General features: G+C 36.8%; 2 long non-coding RNA genes across 3 annotated transcripts; both read right to left on the bottom strand.

Annotated features, from left to right (window-relative positions):
* Positions 1-7780: 7780 nt before the first annotated feature.
* Positions 7781-14363, bottom strand: LOC121747696. Its single transcript, XR_006039301.1, has 15 exons — positions 13552-14363; positions 13309-13399; positions 12744-13169; positions 12584-12639; positions 12360-12499; positions 12130-12267; positions 11994-12021; positions 11337-11873; positions 10436-10578; positions 10236-10345; positions 10099-10126; positions 9494-10016; positions 8777-8914; positions 8034-8130; positions 7781-7921 (listed from the first exon to the last, which is right to left on the bottom strand). It is a non-coding gene; the product is annotated as an uncharacterized LOC121747696 (long non-coding RNA).
* Positions 14364-14472: 109 nt separating this feature from the next.
* LOC121747699 lies at positions 14473-18615 on the bottom strand. 2 transcript variants are annotated; one of them, XR_006039305.1, is made up of 6 exons: positions 18243-18615; positions 16851-17010; positions 16481-16715; positions 16230-16343; positions 16039-16156; positions 14473-15153 (listed from the first exon to the last, which is right to left on the bottom strand). It is a non-coding gene; the product is annotated as an uncharacterized LOC121747699 (long non-coding RNA). The 2 variants fall into 2 exon arrangements; XR_006039304.1 differs by lacking the exon at positions 18243-18615 and having other exon boundaries at positions 16851-17353.
* Positions 18616-20470: the final 1855 nt, after the last annotated feature.

Here is a 20470-nt window from a genome sequence, read left to right as displayed (position 1 = left end):
TTACTATATATATGTGTATGTATAAGTGCACTACTTCTAATCCATCACATTAAGTAAGATAATTCAGATTATTATACTCCCACCGTCCCATAAAAATTTGGGTAAAGGGTATGGCACAAGAATTAAGACAAATTGGAAAAATAAGAGAGTTCTTGGTCCTTAGGCAAATGACACGCTGCCAAGGAGTTCTCATTGGGCAACCCTCCCTGGCCGCTAAGTCCTCGGACTCCTCTTATCTAGTTAATTTAATTAATATAGGAACCAGATTGACGGGATTCACTAATCACCGAACCTCTTTTATTACACCGCAATAGTGAGATGGTCAATCTCACAATTGAACCGGCCAAGGACAAAAGATATAAACAAGATACAAGATGTAGATACAAGAAAAAACCCTAGCTTTAGTCAAACACCATAACCGGTTCTGACTCCAAGTTGTTCACCACCTGAGATCCCTGCACACTTATGCATACACGTTAGTAAATGCAAGAACCAGTAACAAAACTAGCAAGTAAAAGAGAAGTTCAGAAGATTGGAATATGGCTAGGTTGCACATGCAACTGAACATGGCCAAGGATCTCCTTAATCTTCACCAACCGGTCAAAAGGGAGCTAATGCACTATTTTTTAGCACTACAACTACTTGTAAGAATACAAGACAAATATAATATAGCTAAGGGTACGTACATGAATATCAAACACAAGGAATATGGTAACTGTCTATCTAAGACTACGCTTCTTTCACTATTTAGAGACGTTTTGAATGTTGAAAAACAATAAATAAGCAATTTAAAAGAAAACAAATAAACAATTGCAGATTATCACATGAGGAAAACATATGAGACAAGAGAATTCTATGGATATGCTTTCACAGTTATGGTTTTTACAAGTTCCAAATACAGCACCCTAGCACAGTTCATACTTAACTAGAACGAGTCACATAAATATTATCCATGCAGCACAAAGTAGATTACATACTAAGGTCGTCAATCTTATATTAGCAACTGTCACGACCACAACTCCCTAGTGCTAGTGAGCGTAGTTATATTCACAACTATAATAACTTGAATAATCATAAACCCTTCATAAAAAGAAATATTTAATCCCCGAAGGCAAGAGGGTATGAGGCAATGTCAAAATTAGAGTATCAGAATAGGTACATAGTTTCTCTTAAACAACATTCATATGCAGCGGAAGGTTCCAAGACAAAGTAATATGTATGGAGACATATTAAATCAGCTACCTAGCTACTTATTTATAAGTCTCTCCCAACACCTTCTCGCCTTCGATCACGATCAATCTGCACGTTGGAAAAAATAAACATGCAGGGCTGAGTATGTGATATACACAGTGGACTTAGTGCCAAAAATAGTTCTCATTTAGTTGTCAGTCATAGTTAAGTGAGCGCGGGGGGTTTTTATTTGAAATAATTCTCGGGGTCACCAAATCCTTTATCATTTCATAAACTTGACTGCACAGTCACATATCATAACATACCATATCTGATCATATGTGAACCGAGAATGTGGCCACATTCCACGACGGTCACTAGACCGGCCAACTCAAAAGCTAGCACACAGTCCCATATGTGTACACTAGTCCGAGTAGGGTTTGCGGCCCTACTGGGACCCGAATTCGATTTAACATGTTTGGCATAGCCAACAGATAGGTAATTATAAAACAAACGTGGCATGACGCTCATTAAAAAATATATATTCACATTTGCACATAAAATCACACTTTGAAAGAAAAGCCCACCTCGTTTGCTTAAATTCTCAGACGAGCGTTCCTCGACTTGCTTGTCTTGTGACGACGCCCCTTTATAAACAAATAATACTTAAATTAGACCTAAGTAAATATTTCTAGCATGTATGCATTCCTAAGCATGTGATCATCTTTATTTCTTTTCTTCCTAAATCCATAAAATCTTTAATCATTAATTAAATCAAATGATTTAATTATTTGGGCATTCGCCGGATTATTCGTGCACTGGTTTAAATTCTAAACATCTTAAGCTTATTTCCGCGAAATTAAATAGCGGCTATCCATTATTTAATTTTGGCAAGACATTAGGAGGGTCTATAAATCGAATTTCATGTTTTAATTAGTGGCTCATGATTATCATAAGTCCATTTTCAAATTTAAATCCTCTTGGATTTAAATACTTACTTTACTTAAAAATTAATATAAGTCCAATTTAATCATTTATTGGACATGGTGTTAACGTGACTAACTTTTTTTTTCTTTATTTATCACGGCCCAATCCAAATAAGAGAGACTACGGCCCAATAACATTTAATTCGGCGGCTCGATGAATTAAAAGCAGGCCCGAAACTAAATTTAATTCATGGCCCAAAAGAATTTATTTGTAGTGGCCCAATTAAAATTGCACTGGCCCAAAATACTCCCCAAGTCCGTCGGTCTCTCTCTCCCTACCATTCCCAAAAATCCCCAAATTCAAGCTCAAACCCTAACTCTCCTACTTATCCCTTTCCTCCCGTCGACACCCCGGGCAACCATCATCGTTGCGTCTCACGGAGGCATCCCACCTTCTCCGACGAATCGATGCCAAACGTGCATCGATCTCTCGCCCTCTCCTCTTTGGGACAGAAAGGCGGCGCTCCTCTATTGCCTCGCGGCAGAGTCAACGATGGGCTGAGGCGTCGCCTGTGGTAGTCTCTTCCGCCGCGTCGTCCTCTGTTGCCGGCTCTGCAGCCGCATCGTCTGTTCGGTAATGATTTACGGCGTTCAGTCGACGCCGACCCAAGTCATTCCCCCCTTTTCGGTACTCAGCGCCGCCTCAGCCCGCCGACGTCTGGCTCGTTGTCGCCTTCGTCGGCCAGAGCTAAGTCTCCATCATTTCCCTCTCGTCTTACTTGCTTGAGCACCGAGGTTAACTTGGAGTAGTTAAATGGGTCTTGTTCAATTTTAGGCCGTTTTGCTGAATAGTTATTTTATGATGTTAGAGTATTATGCTAAGCTTGTATGTGACTTGAATCTAAAGTTCCATTCATTCTCAGATTTGGTAGTAAGGCCAACTAGTTATGCTATCTTGGAGAGTGGTCTGAATTTGGCTAATACTCTACTTGAGTTTGGAGGCAGCATGTTTGGGGTTTTGGTCATTTAAAGGGAACTTGTATAAATTTGAGCATTCTTATACTGTGAGTACTACCTAAGATGGTGATCTTGATGTAAAGGCGGTGGTTTATTGTTTCTAGTTCTAGGGCCCCTATATGATGATATGAGATCAACTTGGTAGAGACATGGAGGTGTATTACCCTCTTTGAAATAGTTGGCGAAAAATCCCTCTGACCTAGGCTTGCAGCCTCTTTCGCTTGTTTGTTGTTTCCCCCCTATGTGGCTGCCTCGGTGCAAGAATACTCTTGCTGGACACTCTCCTTCACTCACTCAACTCCTACACTTTGAGCGGTTATGTTGCTGAAATGTCAAGCTGAATGGGAGGAAAATCCCATGAGTGTGAAGGGTTTTTTATAGAAAGTCTTGATTGTACTTGGTGCTCTTAATAGGGCTGCTGTATCTTGTTTCTTATCTTGCTGCAACTTAACTGCTTTCGGCACCTTGCGGGTGCTTAGTGACTCCGGTTTTTATTATGGAGTTTGTTCCTTGTGGCAGGTGCTAAGAATGGCATGAATTTGTAGTTGATATTCTCGGCAGTGGCTGGTGCAATCTGAGGGTATGAGTGGTCAAATGCAGCCTTGCAGAGTACCTACAGCGCTGGGGTGGAAAGGCCGGCTGGACAAAGGCTGGGATGCAGGTTGCTGCACTATTGCGGCTGCCCCATTTGGGTGAGTCCCTTCTACTCTCTCTAAAAGGTCTCGCTTTCCATTTCCATTTGTTTCCTTCTGTTATGCAGCAGGTTTTTCCCTTTTAACTTAGTCTGCTTGTTGTCCTATTGGTCTTGCTTTAACTCAGGTTTCCATATTGTAGGTTTTGGAGCCAATAGCCTATCTCGTGGTTTAAAAATCTCTCGGTCCAAAGGTCGCTCCGGTCTCGGCGTGATGCGTGACCTGGCTCAAAGGGAGAGCGAGTCCCCCTTTGACTTTCCCATGTGTATACTTACTTTGTAGGCAACCAAATTTTTAAGTATGATGTAATAGATTTTTAGAAAGAATCAAGTTTTCGTATTTGTCTGTATGAGTGTGTATGTTTCAATTGAGAAATAAAAAACGTTTGCATTAGTTTTAGTTGCCGTGTATCACTTTAGATTTTCGTTGTTGAGTCTTAAACAACATACGCGTGTACGAAAAGAAAATAAGTACGTCCAGTCCGAAAGTCCCAAATTGGTCTTGCCTTTTGTTCGACTTTATGTCGTCTCCGGATGCACAAGGGCGGGTCATTACATTTTCATAGAGTAAGAGACACAATTTGTTTCAATACTAAATATATCTATTTCAACATTAGGTAAAGGTCAGATATAATGTTATTGATTAACAGAAAATAAATTAGTGCGCCGTCTCCCATCCCACAATAGAATAATAGAACTATGCCAGTCAAAATGCTGCTTTGGAAAGGACAACCTACTATACGCATAATAAGAACAGATACCACACTCTTGGTTGTTTTCAAAATCTAGTCCCTTTTCCAGTCTATTCTATATATTATACTCTTGTGATTGTAAATATTGTTCACCGAGCAAATAGCAAAAATTCCTACATTAGAATGTTATGCTAATATTTGATGCCAATTGCAAGGAAAGAAGTAAGCATTAAGTTTATTAATCATATAGATAATAAAGGCAGAAGAATTTACTATGAATTCACAAATTGTAATCTTTGCAGGCGCTATTTGAGAAGGAAGACAGAAGGAAATAAATTGTAAAGACTTTTATGTGTGAGCTTGGTTCTTGCTCAAGTTTCATGAGATGTTGATTGAAATGGTTCTGGAGCCGCTCGTCAGCGTAACAGATGTAAAAAGTGCTGTTCTTCTGGTGGTAAAAGCAATCAAAGACTACAAGTAAGATTGATTAAAGTGGGTTGGTAAAGAAAAGACTATTTACAATGGGATAAATCACACCATACTATATATATATTGAGGAATATTAATCATTGTATACCTTAACTCCATGTTATCTTTTCCGTGGAACTGACATGTTGATCTGCACCACAAGCCAGTAGGACAAGCTCACACAAATCACACACAATAAACATATATGTCAATTACCTAAATATGAGGAAAATCAACATACCATAAGTGTGACGGTTTAGCAATCAAAACATCCTGAAAATAAGCATTATGCAAGTAATATTGATCTTTGAAATTATGAACTTGTTCAAGTGTCAGAGATTGGTGACCTCATCATTTCCCGCTCGTACCTTCTGCGCTGACATTGTAAGCATCAGGTCTGCTCACTATAAGGCTGTCAAGCAAGTAGCATTTGTAACACCAGTAGATAGGGAAATTAACTTAGATTGTTAAATAAAAAGGTAAGCATAAACATAATCTTGATGTAGTATAATACCTTTGTATCCAGGTGCACCCTAACTTTCTACTTCCTACACATGGGGATCGCTCTTACTTTGGATATGCAATTTATTCGCTTACAGAAAATGTGATAGGACCACTCTCCTTGGATACAGGTCGAAAACTAAAATAATTGGGGAAAAGCTGAGTACATACCTGGGGGACCAGAAGGGACAACAGAGCAGAGCTTATAGAAAATGTGGAGGTTGCCACTCTCCTTGGAACAACTGAACAATTCTTTACCGGTCAAATATGGAATAATGTCAATTCCAGTTAATCATAAATATGCAGACTAGGGAACAAACTCACTGATATTGAAATGCATACTCACCTTTTCAAGATTGCTCATAATTGAAGAATTTAACATTGGATGTGCGCAAAATAGCAAAGCCATGTCAGAATAATATGACTAAGAATAGACAAAAATAATATCTTTTCAAGGTTCAAACTTGACCATTAAAAGAATGCTTCAGGTCTATATTTTAGCACCTTACATATTCCCAACAACAATGAAGTTGCTTATATGAGGTTTGGTGTAAGCCACCACTTACTTAAGGATATTAAAGTGGACCTAAACACTAATATGGGAAACTAGATTTTAAATATGAGAAATAGAATAAGAGAGTAAACTGAATCTAACTAAGTGTGGGAAATCGAGACCTTCCCAATCCTACTTTTGGAAAGCTTGAAAGAGAACACTGAAAGACAGAATATAACCTAAAAATAAACTTGGATTCAAAAGAGAGTGGAAATTCATGTTTTAGGAAACTGTGGACATTAAACAAAAGTGAAGCATGAAAGACAATGGGCTGGAAACTTCACAAACATGGCTAGAAAATGGAGATCAGTCAACTTAATCTAAGAGCATACAAACTCTTTAAAACTTCCAAAAGAACTCATGTAGTAAACATTATATAAAGGGGTAAAAAAAATGCAGAGGAAACTTAGCAAAATTCTAAACTAATGTGCTTAAATAGAGAGTAATGCAAGTAGATCATAGGTAGGCTGGTAAAAAATATACAGAAACATGGAAATTCAATAGATCTTCTCAACAAACTTACAGAAATTCTAAACTAAAAAATTGGAGCAATCACAACAGAATCTTAGCAACATGGCGACAAATAGACTCAACCATTCTTTGGTAGAGAAAAGAAAAGCTAACATCGACAAAGCTTTGTTCTGTTGTCTACTAGCTAGCAAGCATTTAAAAGTGGAAAATGAATTCAATATAACTAATTGTAACTGTCACAGATTCAAGGGAAAGGAGGATTTTTGTTTTCGTTACCGGTTGCTCGTCCCTTCAATTAGGGCAGAGCATTGCTTTTATACTTGGGGATTGAAAACTTCCTCTCCAAGGAATTGAGGTAGGGCTGATTCTGTAGATGGTCTCTCCTCTCCAGATGTGGGCCAAATTTGGCACTGTACAATTAAAGCTCAAAAATAACCCAAGATAAAGTGTTCCATAAACCCAACGGTTAGTACTGAAGTGATGTTTAAGTTTACAAGCAAATGTTAAGTATGAATCCAATACATGTCTGATCAAGCACACCATAAGTTAAGAGACATAATTTGTTCGATACTAAAAAACATATCTATTCAACAAATGCAAGTAAAAGTCAGACAAAAATAAATAACAATTAGTAAGATAATGTGTTCTAATTACCAGAAAATGGCTTTAGTGGCCTTCTCCCCATCCCACCCATAGACATAAATAGAACAATGTCAATCAAAATGCTGCGTGATAAAGGAAAACCTACTATACAAAAATAAGAACCCTGATTACCTTCTCAAAAGGACCTACAAAATCTTGGTTGTCTTCAAATCCTTTTCCAGTCAATTTCATCCAACTCATAATCTTTTGATTGTAATATGTTTCATCAAAACCAATAACAAAATTCATATATCATAAGGGTTATGCTAAAATATTTAATGCACAATTTGAAATCAAAACAATTAACATTAAGTTGATTAATTGCATTAATGATTCAGATAATTAAGGCAGAAAGATTTACTTATGAATTCACAAATTGTAATCCTTGCACGCTCTATTTTGTGAAGGAAAGACAGAAGGAAATAAACTATAATAACTTTGGTGATGCTTACCTTCTTGCTCGTGTTTGACGAGATGTTGATCGAAATGATGCTGGAGCCGCTCGTCAGCATAATTGATGCAAACAGTTCATACTAAAAAGCATTCTTTAGGTGCAAAAAAAGCAACCATCCAACTAAGATTATTTAAAGTGGACAAAACACACCATAGTATACATTGTGGAAATATCAATCATTGTATCCTTAAGGTTACTCAAATCCATATCAAGGATCCTTACTGAACACCCCATATCACCTTTCCCCTAGGAAAGTGACAAGTTTATCTTCTCCACAAGCCAGTCGAACATGCTCACATAAATAAACATTGCCAATGCATCTCTTGTGTCGATTGCCTAAATATGAGGAGGGAAAATCAACCTTTTAAAAGTGTGATGGTTTAGCAATCAAAACCAAGTTGTAAAATATGCATTATGTAAGTAATTATTGATCTTTGAAATCATGAACCTGTTCATGTGTCAGACATTCGGTGACCTCCGGGCTGATCTTGTCAGAATCAGGTCTTTCTCACTAGAGCCAATCAAGCCAGTAGCATTTGTAATAGCTGTGGATAGGGAAATTAATTTATATTGTTAAATCAATTGATATGCATAAAACTAATCTTGATGTTGTAGAATATCTTTTGTATCTAGGTGCAACCCTAGCTTTCTACTACCTACACATATGGAAATATCTCTTACTTTGGATATACAACTTATTCTCTTCTCCTATATGTCTCTATACTTTAAAGCTTGTCTGGCCTAATTTGATATGTTGATGCTGTCACAACTGCTCTGCCCTATTCTGTTCTGCCACTTTACTTTAAGAGGAAATAAAAATGCAAGCAAATCCTCTAGTACAATTATGAGTTTCCCATAGTAGATCCCCAATGGGAACTTCCTTTCAGTATAACTACTTATTTCCTAAAAAAATATACTTCCTCCGTCCCTAAAGAGTATGCACTATTTCCTTTTTCGCCCGTCTCCAAAGAGTATGAACTTTCAATTTTGGAAACTTTCATCTCTCTAATGAGGTGCTTAAAAAAAATTCTCTATCTATCTCCCTCTTACTTTACCAATAATGCATTAAAACCAGTGCCGAACCCAAAGTTCATACTCTTTGGGGACCCTCCAAGTATAACAAAACCCGAAGTTTTGAAAAGACGATGACTAATAAAAGAGGTGGGAAAATGGATTAGAACATGCAGATACCTTCATCAGAGACAACCTTGATGTGCTTTTGATTATCAGTTACAAGAAATGATATGTTCCCAGTCACAAAACGGCAGCAAGCTTCTCGAAGGCATGTTTCTAGTCTTCTTTACAAATTCTGATAGAATCTAAGGTTCCCTAAGGAGACAAAAATATGCAGGAATTAATAAATTGTGCACAGATAAGAAATATACTAAAAAAATTAGAACATTCTATAGAAACTATGCTTGATTTGGTCTTCTATTTAGCCCACCGGTCCAGAAAGACATTGTATTACTCCCTCCGTCCCACTCTGAGTGGAGCATTTCGTATTCGGCATGGGATTTCATGTAGTGTTGTTTTTTGAGTAAAGTGAAAGAGAGGGAAAATGTAGAGAGTGATGTTTCTATTTTTAGAATTGTATTAGTTGAGTGGGAACATCCCACAAAAGAAAAGTGTCACTTAGAGTGGGATGGAGGGAGTATATCTTTTCATACACAAGCCTGCATCTCCCTATTATTTTAGTAATCACCTACCATGATAACAAATAACATACCCATTTACTCATTTTAGCATGTGAGGAAGCAAGGTCAATAACTTAGGGTAACATACATCTTAGTCGTCTTACAACAAATTCTGAACACCTTTCCACACCCCGTGGTTATTTTAAAAGGGCAATAAGCATTTAGCATTTGAGCTCAAAATTCAAAATAAATAATGAAATGAAAGCAATCATACCAAACAAATTAAGGGCAAACTAAGCCTACTTCTGTTCTTCATCAAAGCACTCATCCAGGATTTAGAGAATCCCAAAATATCTGTCAGGGGTGTTGTTAACTCTGTTGAAAATCCCATCTTCATCGCCTTTATTAGAGAGAAAAAATCAAGCTGCATTCTCTATCGCAAGCCCTCATAAGTAGATGAGTGATCCTGTGATGTCAGCTAGTGGTACTCCACAATGCAGGCACTAGTTTTCCCTTGTCAAGTATGCATTCTCATTTGCCTGTCTTGATTTCTCTTCTTCCCTTGCATCTCCAAAACTGTGTCAGCCTCATTCCTCTCCTATTTCAACCCTTTTATCCTCTGTAACGGTTTTTGAGGTTACTGATTTCATCTTCTCCAACAGCTCTTTTTCATCTTTCTTTGCTTGCATCTCTTTCTTTTCTATCAGCCAACATCCTCATTTTGTCCCTCCATTCACTCTCTTTCCATTTCACCTTTAACTTAAACAGAGTACCAAACCAAGTGGTAGCAAATAAATCTAATCACACAAACACTATTTATTATAAACAAAGCTACATCAAAGAGAAAGGAAGAATATAATTACAAAAACTGCAGCTAACCTGATAATTATAGCTTGGCTTACTTCATCTGTAAATATCAAAAGTTAGCAAAATGGAATGAGAAAATTAGGAAGTTGCCGAACCAATATGTTAAAAAGACAAGCATTTCTCCAGGTATTTAAGGTATTATATAGTACCTGCTATCGTTGCATTGCATGTTGCATCAGCAAGCTACTTGCTATATCATCCCCATATAGCTGGATATTTTAAATGGATTGACTGACAATAATATAGGGCCTGCCATTCTCTATGCAAAGCAAAGACAAGAAAATTGTTTAAGATTAGAGGCAATCAGTATAAACAAACAAAATGAAAAGGTTCTCGAATAGAGAATTACATTTAAATTATCTTGTAAATATCTATACTGAAGATTGTGAAGAACTAAAGGCTCGCTCAAATAACTTAGTTGTGGAAGATCATCAACTTAGTAAAGTATCCGAGGATTGGTTGGTAGAAGGTCTTGTGTGGAACTGTCACTACCTGTAATGATAATGCAGTAAGTGCAAAGTTCTTGTAGAATGCAACAAAAGATGTGAAGAGGTGGAAAATCAGATGAACTAACACTTCTATCCGAAACTAGAACCAAAGCTTTCTCCCCTGAGTTTGATTTTATTTGCCCTAAACATAAAAATTATTCAAATTAGGGATTATAGTGTTCAACGAGCCATTGCTTTTCACACTAAGAAAACTATGATTACAAAACGATGGAGTTGTAGTGCTACCTCAAGAGCAATGATTGTAAGAGGGCTGAGAAAAGAGACTTGGCAAGAATATGGCTAGCTGGGATAACATGTGTTGGATGTACATTGAATGGAAACAAGGCTCAAACATGGTTATCCTAGTTGCCCTCGATGCCTATTGCATATTGACCATACCTCATGAAGAATACATGCAAAATAAAGTCATTCAGAATAAAGTAGAGAGTGTTTTACATCAAGGCTCAAATTTCACGTAATGTAGCTTTCATCCAACTTAAACTCAATATTCCATCATTCTTAAATCACTCAGCTGTTAAAAACTGAACTCATCAAACAAAAGCACGAATTAATCATCTTTGAAGGTACACTAGGTCCGACTTGCTACTAAAACATGTACACAAAAATACAAACAAAAGCAAGACAATAATGAACACCTCCTCCCACTAAGGACGTACTTGCAAGTTGGGCTTAGTGTGGAAGAAGACTAAAAACACTGACCAACCAATAAAAAGAAGAATAAAAGAAAAGAAAGGGGGTCACCTTGTGTTGGTCAGCTTCTGCACGTCATGGGATCTGGAGCATGTCCTAGACTGGGCAGTTTTCTCTTCTTCCCTTGCATGTTCAGAACTGTGTCAGCCTATTCCTCTCCTACTTCAACTCCTTTTCTCCCTTGTAATAGTTCATGAGGTTGTTGATTTCATCTCTCCAACAGATCTTTATCTTCTTTCTTTGCGTGCATCTCCTTCTTTCTTTCTTTCTTATTTTTAGCATCTCCTTCTTTCTTATCAGGCAACTTCCTCATCTTGTTCCCCCCTATGTCAGCCTCATTCCTCTCCTATATCAACTCCTTTTCTCCCTTGTAACAGTTCTTGATTCCATCTCCACCAACAACGCTTTATCTTCTATTTTTGCATGCATCTCCATCTTACTTTTTTTTCTTTTTCTTTTTTGCACCTCCTTTCTTTTTTTTCTTTTTTTCTTTCTTTTTTTCTTTTTTTGCACCTCCCTCCTTTCTTATCAGTCAATTTCCTCATTTTGTGCCCCTTCCGTCCACTCTCTTAACCTTTTCAGCTTAAACTTCAAACCAGGTACCAAACAAATAGTGGTAAATAAAGTTAATCACGCAAACACTATTTATTACAAAGAAAACTACAGCATGCTGTAAGGAAGAATATCATAACAAAAACTGCAGCTAACCTGATAATTATAGCCAGGCTTACTTCATCTGCAAATATCAAAAATAGCAAAACGAAAAGTGAAAATTAGCAACTTGCTAAACCAATATGCTAACAAGGCAATCATTTCTCCGGGTAATTAATGTATTATATAGCACCTGCTATCCTTGCATTGTATGCCGCATCAGCTACAGCATAAGCATGAGGAGTGTCCAAAAGCTTCTTTCTTTATCATCCCCATATACCTAGACATTTTTATATGGATTGACGGACAAAAATCCAGAGCCTGCCATTCTCTATCCAAAGCAAATACAAGAAAATGATTTAAGATTAGAGGCAATCAGTAAAAACAAACAAAATGAAAAGGATCTAAAAAATAGAGAATTACATTTAAATTATCTTGTAAATATCTATATTGAAGATTGTGAAGAACTAAACGCTCAAATAACTTAGTTGTGGAAGATCATCAACTTAGTCAAGTATCCGAGGATTAGTTGGTAGAAGGTCTTCTGTGGAAACTGTCACTACCTGTAATGATAATTTACAGTAAGTGCAAAGTTCTTGTAGAATGCAACAAAAGATGTGAAGAGGAGGAAAATCGGATGAACTAACACTTCTATCCGAAAGCAGAACCAAAGCTTTCTCCCCTGAGTTTGATTTTATTTGCCCTAAGCATAAAAATTATTCAAATTAGGGATTATCGTCTTCAACGAGCCATTGCTTTTCACACTAAGAAAACTGTGATTACAAAACGATAGAGTTGTAGTGCTACCTCAAGAGCAGTGATTGTAAGAGGGCTGAGAAGAGAGACTTGGCAAGAATATGGCTAGCTGGGATAACATGTGTTGGATGTATATTGAATGGAAACAAGGCTCGAACATGGTTATTGAAGAACAGTGGACATCTCTGGAACTGATCAACAGTAAAGTAGAGCTCTCAACAAAGGAACGAGTTTTGCTTGCAGCGCAGCCCAGCAGCAGAATTTAGATGAGCAAGCAGTACGAGCAAACTCAAGTTTGCAATCTATAGAAAACTTGGTCCCGTGCTAGTTGATCAAACTGTCGTAGACAAACACAACTGCTGGAATAATAGTTAAAATTTTGGGTGTATCACAACATTTCCAGAGAGGTTATCAATCGAGGAAGATGTGTATCAGTGGATGGATTCCATTCATCGGTGTCAACTCTGTTTGTGATTCCTGCAAGGTCACATGTTATTTCTAATTAAAACCAATTAATTTCGTTGATGCAAACAAGCCTCTATCGCCTCACTTCTTTTGTTTTAATAGTTATTACGTAAATCAAGACATTGATGCAAAGGATATTATCATTAGTTACCAGCTGAAATGAGTGCTCTAGAAATTATCTCAGTCGCCTCAAATAGGATTGGCACACATCTCTTTAATCTGACTCAAATAGAAATTCTTTCCTACATACAGACAAGAAAAGGGTTACAGGTATAGTAGAACATGTAGAAAGAATCCAAGGAAATAAAATAATAAATTGTTGTATGCATTCCACTTCCTACAACTAAACAAAAAATTATATCTAAATGTATGTACAACGAAGAGAATGACTAACCACACATCCTGGTATCGTGATCTTCAGATTTTGGAGACAGCAAGACCAACTTGGAGCAGTAATACGCTACCCTCCATTCCATTGTATACTCCGAGGAACAAGTTAGACAATTACCCACTCACATCAAACACCCCCATAACTTAAGTCTTGCTAGCCCTCGAGCAAGTTAGACAATAAAGCACAGTCAGAAGATATTAGATAATCCTCTCCTTCAAGTCACGCTAACGAATCAGTAGGGAAATTAGGTCGACCGTGAATTCACTCGCGGGTAAAACTTTCGAACAAGAATTGTACACGAACTAATTCCTTAAGACCTAGGCATCCCATGCTTGAATATAAGTTCGAGTTGTGTCTTGGGAGTCTCAAACCATCGTTACTAATTCCTAAAGGGAAGTTCTTCCGGCTATTCTTTATTTTAAGCACATAAGATCTTTCTCCCAAATTCAAGCAAAATTCATCGCTCACAAGTCAATATGATGCATAAATGAAAAGGTCTTATTCATTGGGATGTAACGGGGCTTTTGGTAAAGGTGGGATAATATATGGTTAAGTAGCTTACCACCATTCTTAAAATACTAGCACATCCATCACAACATCTTTCACATCTCAGTCAATGCGTACAAATTTCTCACAGCTCAACACCCAAACATGAGATTTTTCGACCATCTAACCAAGTGACCATCTAACCAAGTCAACTTATTCTTTTGAGCTTTCTTTTATCATTTCTATTTTTCGCTCGATATTTTTTTTCTAGCCTTGGCTTTTTTTTACTCAAGAAGGCTGCCTTTTATTTATTTTTTTTTCTAGCCTTGGCTTTTTTTACTCAAGAAAGGCTGCCTTTTTATTTATTTTTTTTCTAGCCTTGGCCTTTTTTTACACATGAAAGGCTGCCTTTTTAAATATTTTTTTTCTAGCCTTGGCTTTTTTTTACTCATGAAAGGCTGCCTTTTTTCTTTTTTTTCATAGCCTTGGCTTTTTTTACACATGAAAGGCTGCCTTTTTATTCTATTTTCGTTTAAAGTGACAGCTTTTCACTCACTTTGTATCTCAGTACAAATGAATACCACCTAATGAATGGTCCAAAACTTCCATCTTTATGTTGCCACCATAATACCCTCCCAAGGATGTGCTAGTACTTTAATTTTGGTGACTAGGGAAGAAAATATAGGCAAACAAATGGATATAATAGGTAAGCTGATATAGTGACTTCAAAATTTTCAACAAAGAAATTAGGCTTTTGGGCTCAAACTGGCTCACTAGGGGTTTATGCAGGGTCAGGCATGTGATAATTTGGATATGAGGCTTTTATTCCTATTGCCTAAATCATTTTTATGCACCAATATCAACAAGATTGCAACTCATAAAGCTCTCATTCAGTCGATCGGCCCTATGACTTTTTCAATTAATTTTTCAAAACCGGAATTGTTCTCTCTCCTTAGCTCAAGAAATCGGACAACAAAGAACATTGTTATCACTTATTTGAAGCATGGGAAACCTAGGACTCCAGAAGTTAGTAAGCAACAACTAAGTTTGCAGATCAACCCATGAGAAAAATGAAGTCTACACTAATAACCCCTTTAGAAGTTAGCTCCTCCTCAACTCCTACACAACAAATACAAAACAAACAAATTCAATTATATAAATCAGCTGATAAATAAAAATAAAGAAATGAAGTACAACATAAGTAACAAGTAAGTGCATATTCAAAAGTATCAACTTAAATACAACCTAATATGTTGGACAGCAAGTTCTAGATAAAGAATCCAACAGAATTTGTAACCTTTTCAGAAGCTGCTATTCATACTAGTGCTTCATTATCTAATGCAGGCACACATATGTAGAAATATATGAAAATGAGGTTTTATCATCCAAACAACTCATTCTAATAACATGGAAAAACATATAAATCTTAACAAAATAATAAATACATTTTGAACATTAATTTTACATACAATGTAGGATTGACATCATTCCCACATCTAAACCAAGGCCGGCATATGAAATTATACAATGCATCATTGGAGAATTAGTGCGTACTTTGAGCAAAGCAAGAACAATCTGCTTAAGCTCAGTTCTTTGCAACCAGTTATATAAGTAGTAATTCACCTACATAGGAATCTAATGCCCATGATGCAAACTAATGCAGCTTTAGACAAGTAATTAGCTCATTATCTAACATTCATACCATATTGATGTGGATTATTCAATTTAAGTCTAGGTAAAACGCATGATCATATCAAGAGTTGGAAAAGTGAGCATTCTAAAAGTTTTAGGCTCATTCCACCATGTCATTTTAGAAAAAAAAATACCACATAATAAGTTGACATCAACATATTGGAGGATACCAACTTAGATAATAGTAAAATAAACCTATAACTATAGTTTGTAATTTTGTACTCCCTCCGTCCAACCATAAGCGAGGCAATTTTTTGGGCACTAGATTTAAGAAACTGACATTTAAAGAGTTATGGCACGTAGTATATATACCTTCTCTGAGATGGTATGGTACATATCTAATGCATCACCAAAGGTTATAAGTGGCTTTTGTCCCAGGTTGCTCGGAAGACTGAGCTGCATTAGTAGGATGTGCAGCATTTCCAGGTTCCTACGTGAATAAAATGCACAGGTAAAAATGTGCACAAGCAAATAACGGCTGATATGTAACAGAATGTACTCACTTTTGCGTAACTGGAAGGTTCCATCAGTAGCTGGGTAAAGCATGAGAGACTGAAGGAATGATGTCGTTTTCGGAGTTTGTGGACCATCACCAATTGAAATGTGAGATGAAGGAACTGAAAACGATTACCATAATTTTACTAATTTGATTACTTTTTTGTTTTTGTTGCTCGCAGGGTTTACTCATAGGAAAACAACAACTAATAATTAATAATTGATATGAAAATCAAAAGAAACCATAAACTAAACAAACCTTGTATGGGAATCTGGGATCCAACAGGTTCTATATCGTCAGAGCCAATTTCCAGTGTCTGGGGCATAGCACCAATTCCAATGCTAACAAGGCCAGATGAGTAAATGCTACCACATGCTACCACTTATTTGGTCAGAAGTAGAGATGCAAATATCATGGAAAATCCACCTCCTGACTAAGCGGGGGGGAGAAGTAGAAATGCATTTGAGCTCCGGGTGGGTGGACCGATTCTGGCCTAGAAAACAGAAAATATTGCAAATAAAATGACAAAATTAAATGAGATACAAATAAAGATCACAAAGATGAACTAGAGACTATATATCTGGCCACGTGAATCAACTAGATGTCCTAGAATTTTTCAAAGAATCACCTCATAAACTCGTTGTGAATGTGATAAGTGGCCTGGCTTAGCACAAAGAGCTCATTTGACCTTGCGCATAAAGGCTAGCATAAGAAAAAGTGGCACAACACTGCTCTGTGCTTTCTCCAAACAGAAATTTGTTTATCTATTTCCCCATCAATCGTTTGGACTGCATGTAAACAAAGTTACAATGCAACAAGGACAAAATCCAAACAATATGAATTCCAAACCCATACACAATGGACTAAATTAACACAACACTTTGAACAAATTTTTATCAGTTATTTGCTAGTATTATTGCTCTAATAAGTAAATCCCACTCAACCGAAAAACATCAACAAAATCCACATTTAGCACAGAGAAAATATCAAGAGACCATTGTAACTCTCCACACTGTAAATCATGTGGCCTTACCATTTAGGACCTACTTAGTATACACTGGAAGGAACTTCATCATCCAGTTGGTTAAAAGTGCGTATGTTTTTCAGACATGATATAAATCAATGATTACATGACACGGAAACATGCAAGGCCTATGTATTTCTTTAATCTTGATAAAGGCTTCCAAATTTATTTAAACTAAATCATGAAACCTACCAGTGAAACAAAAGTCACAAGAAAGCCTTAATTAACTTTTCTTCCAGAAACAGATCAAAGAGAGAGAGTAAAAGACGGAAATATAAGAAATGCACTTGGTCTTGTTTAGAAGCAGCATAAATTCATTTTCCCAACCTTTTCACCGACTGGTGTATTAATAGGTCTTGTAATCCATATTCACCGGCTGGTGTAGTTATTTCACTAGCTATGCAATTAAGCATTCCAGAATTTGATCAGATTGGCCTAAAACATCTATCTATGTAGAAAGATGGTGGAAAAAATCAGATTTCACCAAGGAGAAGCACATACCATTTTCTAACAATTTTCTAATCGAACAGATCACACTCTGAGAGCTGAGAAAGAAACTAGGAAAATTTAGCCAGTAGCCACACTCATTCGAACAAGGATTAACAAATTAGTGCACAAAATCATTTACTTCTCAAAATTGGACGGACTTTATCCAACACAGAGAAAATGCTCAAGGCAACACTACTAGGTACAGCCCTACTCATCTAGATAAAGATGCTCCCCTTATTTTAGTAATTTCAAGTAGAAGAGGGGATCTTGTTGTGTTCATTGGTCAAACTCAACCTTTCTTCTTCTCAAAATCAACTCGAAATGCACAATGTAACAATACTAAATTAGGTGATGCTACTGTGGATTCAGCAGCCCTCAGCCACACTGACCTCAACCATGTAATCTAAGCAAAAACGTAATCAATCCATTTAAAACACAAACCCCAAAATGATGAACAAATTGATCTAAACTATACAAAGAAAAAAAAAGAAAATACAAACTGATTACCTGAAGACGCGGTGGCTGTTGAGAGGAACGGCGGCGGAGGTTTAGCGAGAGGCTTCTCGGTGCGGCTTGACTCTCCATTCTACTCGGACTATAATCACTGACGGACCCAGGTGGGGTCGGCCGACCCCACCGCCAGCCACCGAGCATTGCCGGAAAACTTGAATAATCGACCTTTGACCTCCGACCCCACGGAAGGTCCACCTCCTCCGAATCCTTCAGTATTTGAAGATAAACAAGAGGGGAATAAGAAAACTTGTTGTGAAGACTAGAGGAGGAATATGGGGAAGTCCGGAGGCAGAAAAATTCAGAGTTCTTCCTTTTTTTCAAATCGAGGGCACACTAAATGAGTCGAGGAAGACAACCGTTTCCTCCTTTTTTTCAAATCGAGGGCTCACTTAAAAAGTTAATGACTGATTTAATTGAATAAGTAAATTAGTTTGATTGTTATTGTTATTTAATGGTCATTCCCCTTCTAATTCTATACGTAATTTTCATTTTTTTTATTGGCCAATCCATTGTAATTCTATTTCATTCAAATTATTGACAATAACCAAGAAAATATTATTTAAAAATATCTAAATATAAATTTATAAAAAATATTTTAAAACACATAATTTTACTTAAATTCTATTTTATTCATATTATTGATAAATAACAAAGAAATTATTATTTAAATATAAATTTATAAATAAATATTTAAATTATTGAAACCATGATTTTACTTCAACAATTTTATAGGAGTAATTTTTAGATATGAAAACTCTTAGAAATGTACTTTAAAAAATAGAACTAGTTAAATTTTATTATTTTAATAGTTTTTAAAATATAATATTATATATATTATTAATACTTTGTTATATTCGATCCCACGAAATTCATATCCTAGATCCTCAAGCATTCAATATGTCCTAATTTCCTCCTTTCTATAGGAGTTTATTTGTAATAATTTCCTCCTTTTTATAGGAGTTTATTTTTTTTTAAATATATCATGGAAAAAATAACTTTAGAGTTTTTCTCTGAAAATCAATTAATTAACGCAACAAATTAAAGAAAAGTATCTTTTCATTTGCTTTAGCGATGGAACCAACTTTAAATACAAAGGAAATTCAACAGATGAACAAAATTCTAGACTTCCTTGCCTAGACATTTTGCTACGGGTGATGGGCACAAAAGAGATGGAAGGAATTGGTCGAGAGAGATGGAGAAGATGGATGAGTGTTGCTGGTTTGAGAACGGCGGCCAGAACAAGGTAAATTGAAAGCGGCAACACATTGATAAACGTACCTAGATCACACATGCATGCTCGACTTTCACATCTCCAATTGAAATAGGCAAGGTAAACATGCATGGGTCGGTCCGCTTTGATGGCATCCTCCTCTTTTGGATTACCGCTAAAACACTCTCTCCGATCACTATCTTCCAATCGGATTTGGTCTTCCTAGCAAAAATTGCTTGATGAACTTGTTGAAAAGAGGTAATTTCAGAGCTTGTAGGAATGGTGGGTTGATCTCCAGTTTGCCAAGAAATTCCATGAAATCCACGGGATCTTTTTTCTTCTTCGTGACCTCCCCTCTCTATAAGGGAATGGTTTAACTTGCTTGACCGTGTTGCTGGAATTTCCCTTGGAATACTCTTCAATTTACATCCTTATTTTTTCACTCTCCACTTTAGTTCATGGACTTAGGGGGAACGGTTCAGCCATCTGGGGTAGTGGCTTCCTCAAGTCATCGATCTAGATGCCATCCCATGTTTCCGCTTCCCCTGTTTCAGTATCTTCATTCTGCTAGACCGGGTTATCTCATTCCTCGCTTACCACAGTAGGTACTCCTTCATTAATCTTCATTGTCGGTCCCTTGTACTCTCGTCCTAATCTCAAGGTGATTTGGTTGATGTTTGTCCTATTCGGTGGCTTGAATGTAGCTGGGATTCTTCCTTCGTTCCCACGCATCTCACTTAAGGAAGTAGCTATCTAAGAAAGTTGTTTTGCAAACATATCCATGGCCGCCTTTTGTTCCTGTTGGGCGTCCTGTAGCTTATGCACCACGTCGTTATTCGTTTGCATGTTGTTCTGAAGGTGTTGTTGTGAGCTGACATACTTGGATTTTACATGGTTTTAGAGGGTGGTTTTGTATGAATTTGATCATATTTCATCTATTATTAGGCGTGTTTATATCTACTTTTCTATTATGTTGGTATGTTGATCATTTTGTTAAGAATGTGTAAAAAAA

This window comes from Salvia splendens, chromosome 9 (genome assembly GCF_004379255.2).
Source record: "Salvia splendens isolate huo1 chromosome 9, SspV2, whole genome shotgun sequence".
Taxonomy (NCBI): Eukaryota; Viridiplantae; Streptophyta; class Magnoliopsida; order Lamiales; family Lamiaceae; genus Salvia; species Salvia splendens.
This window is presented reverse-complemented; position numbering and strand designations above follow the sequence as displayed.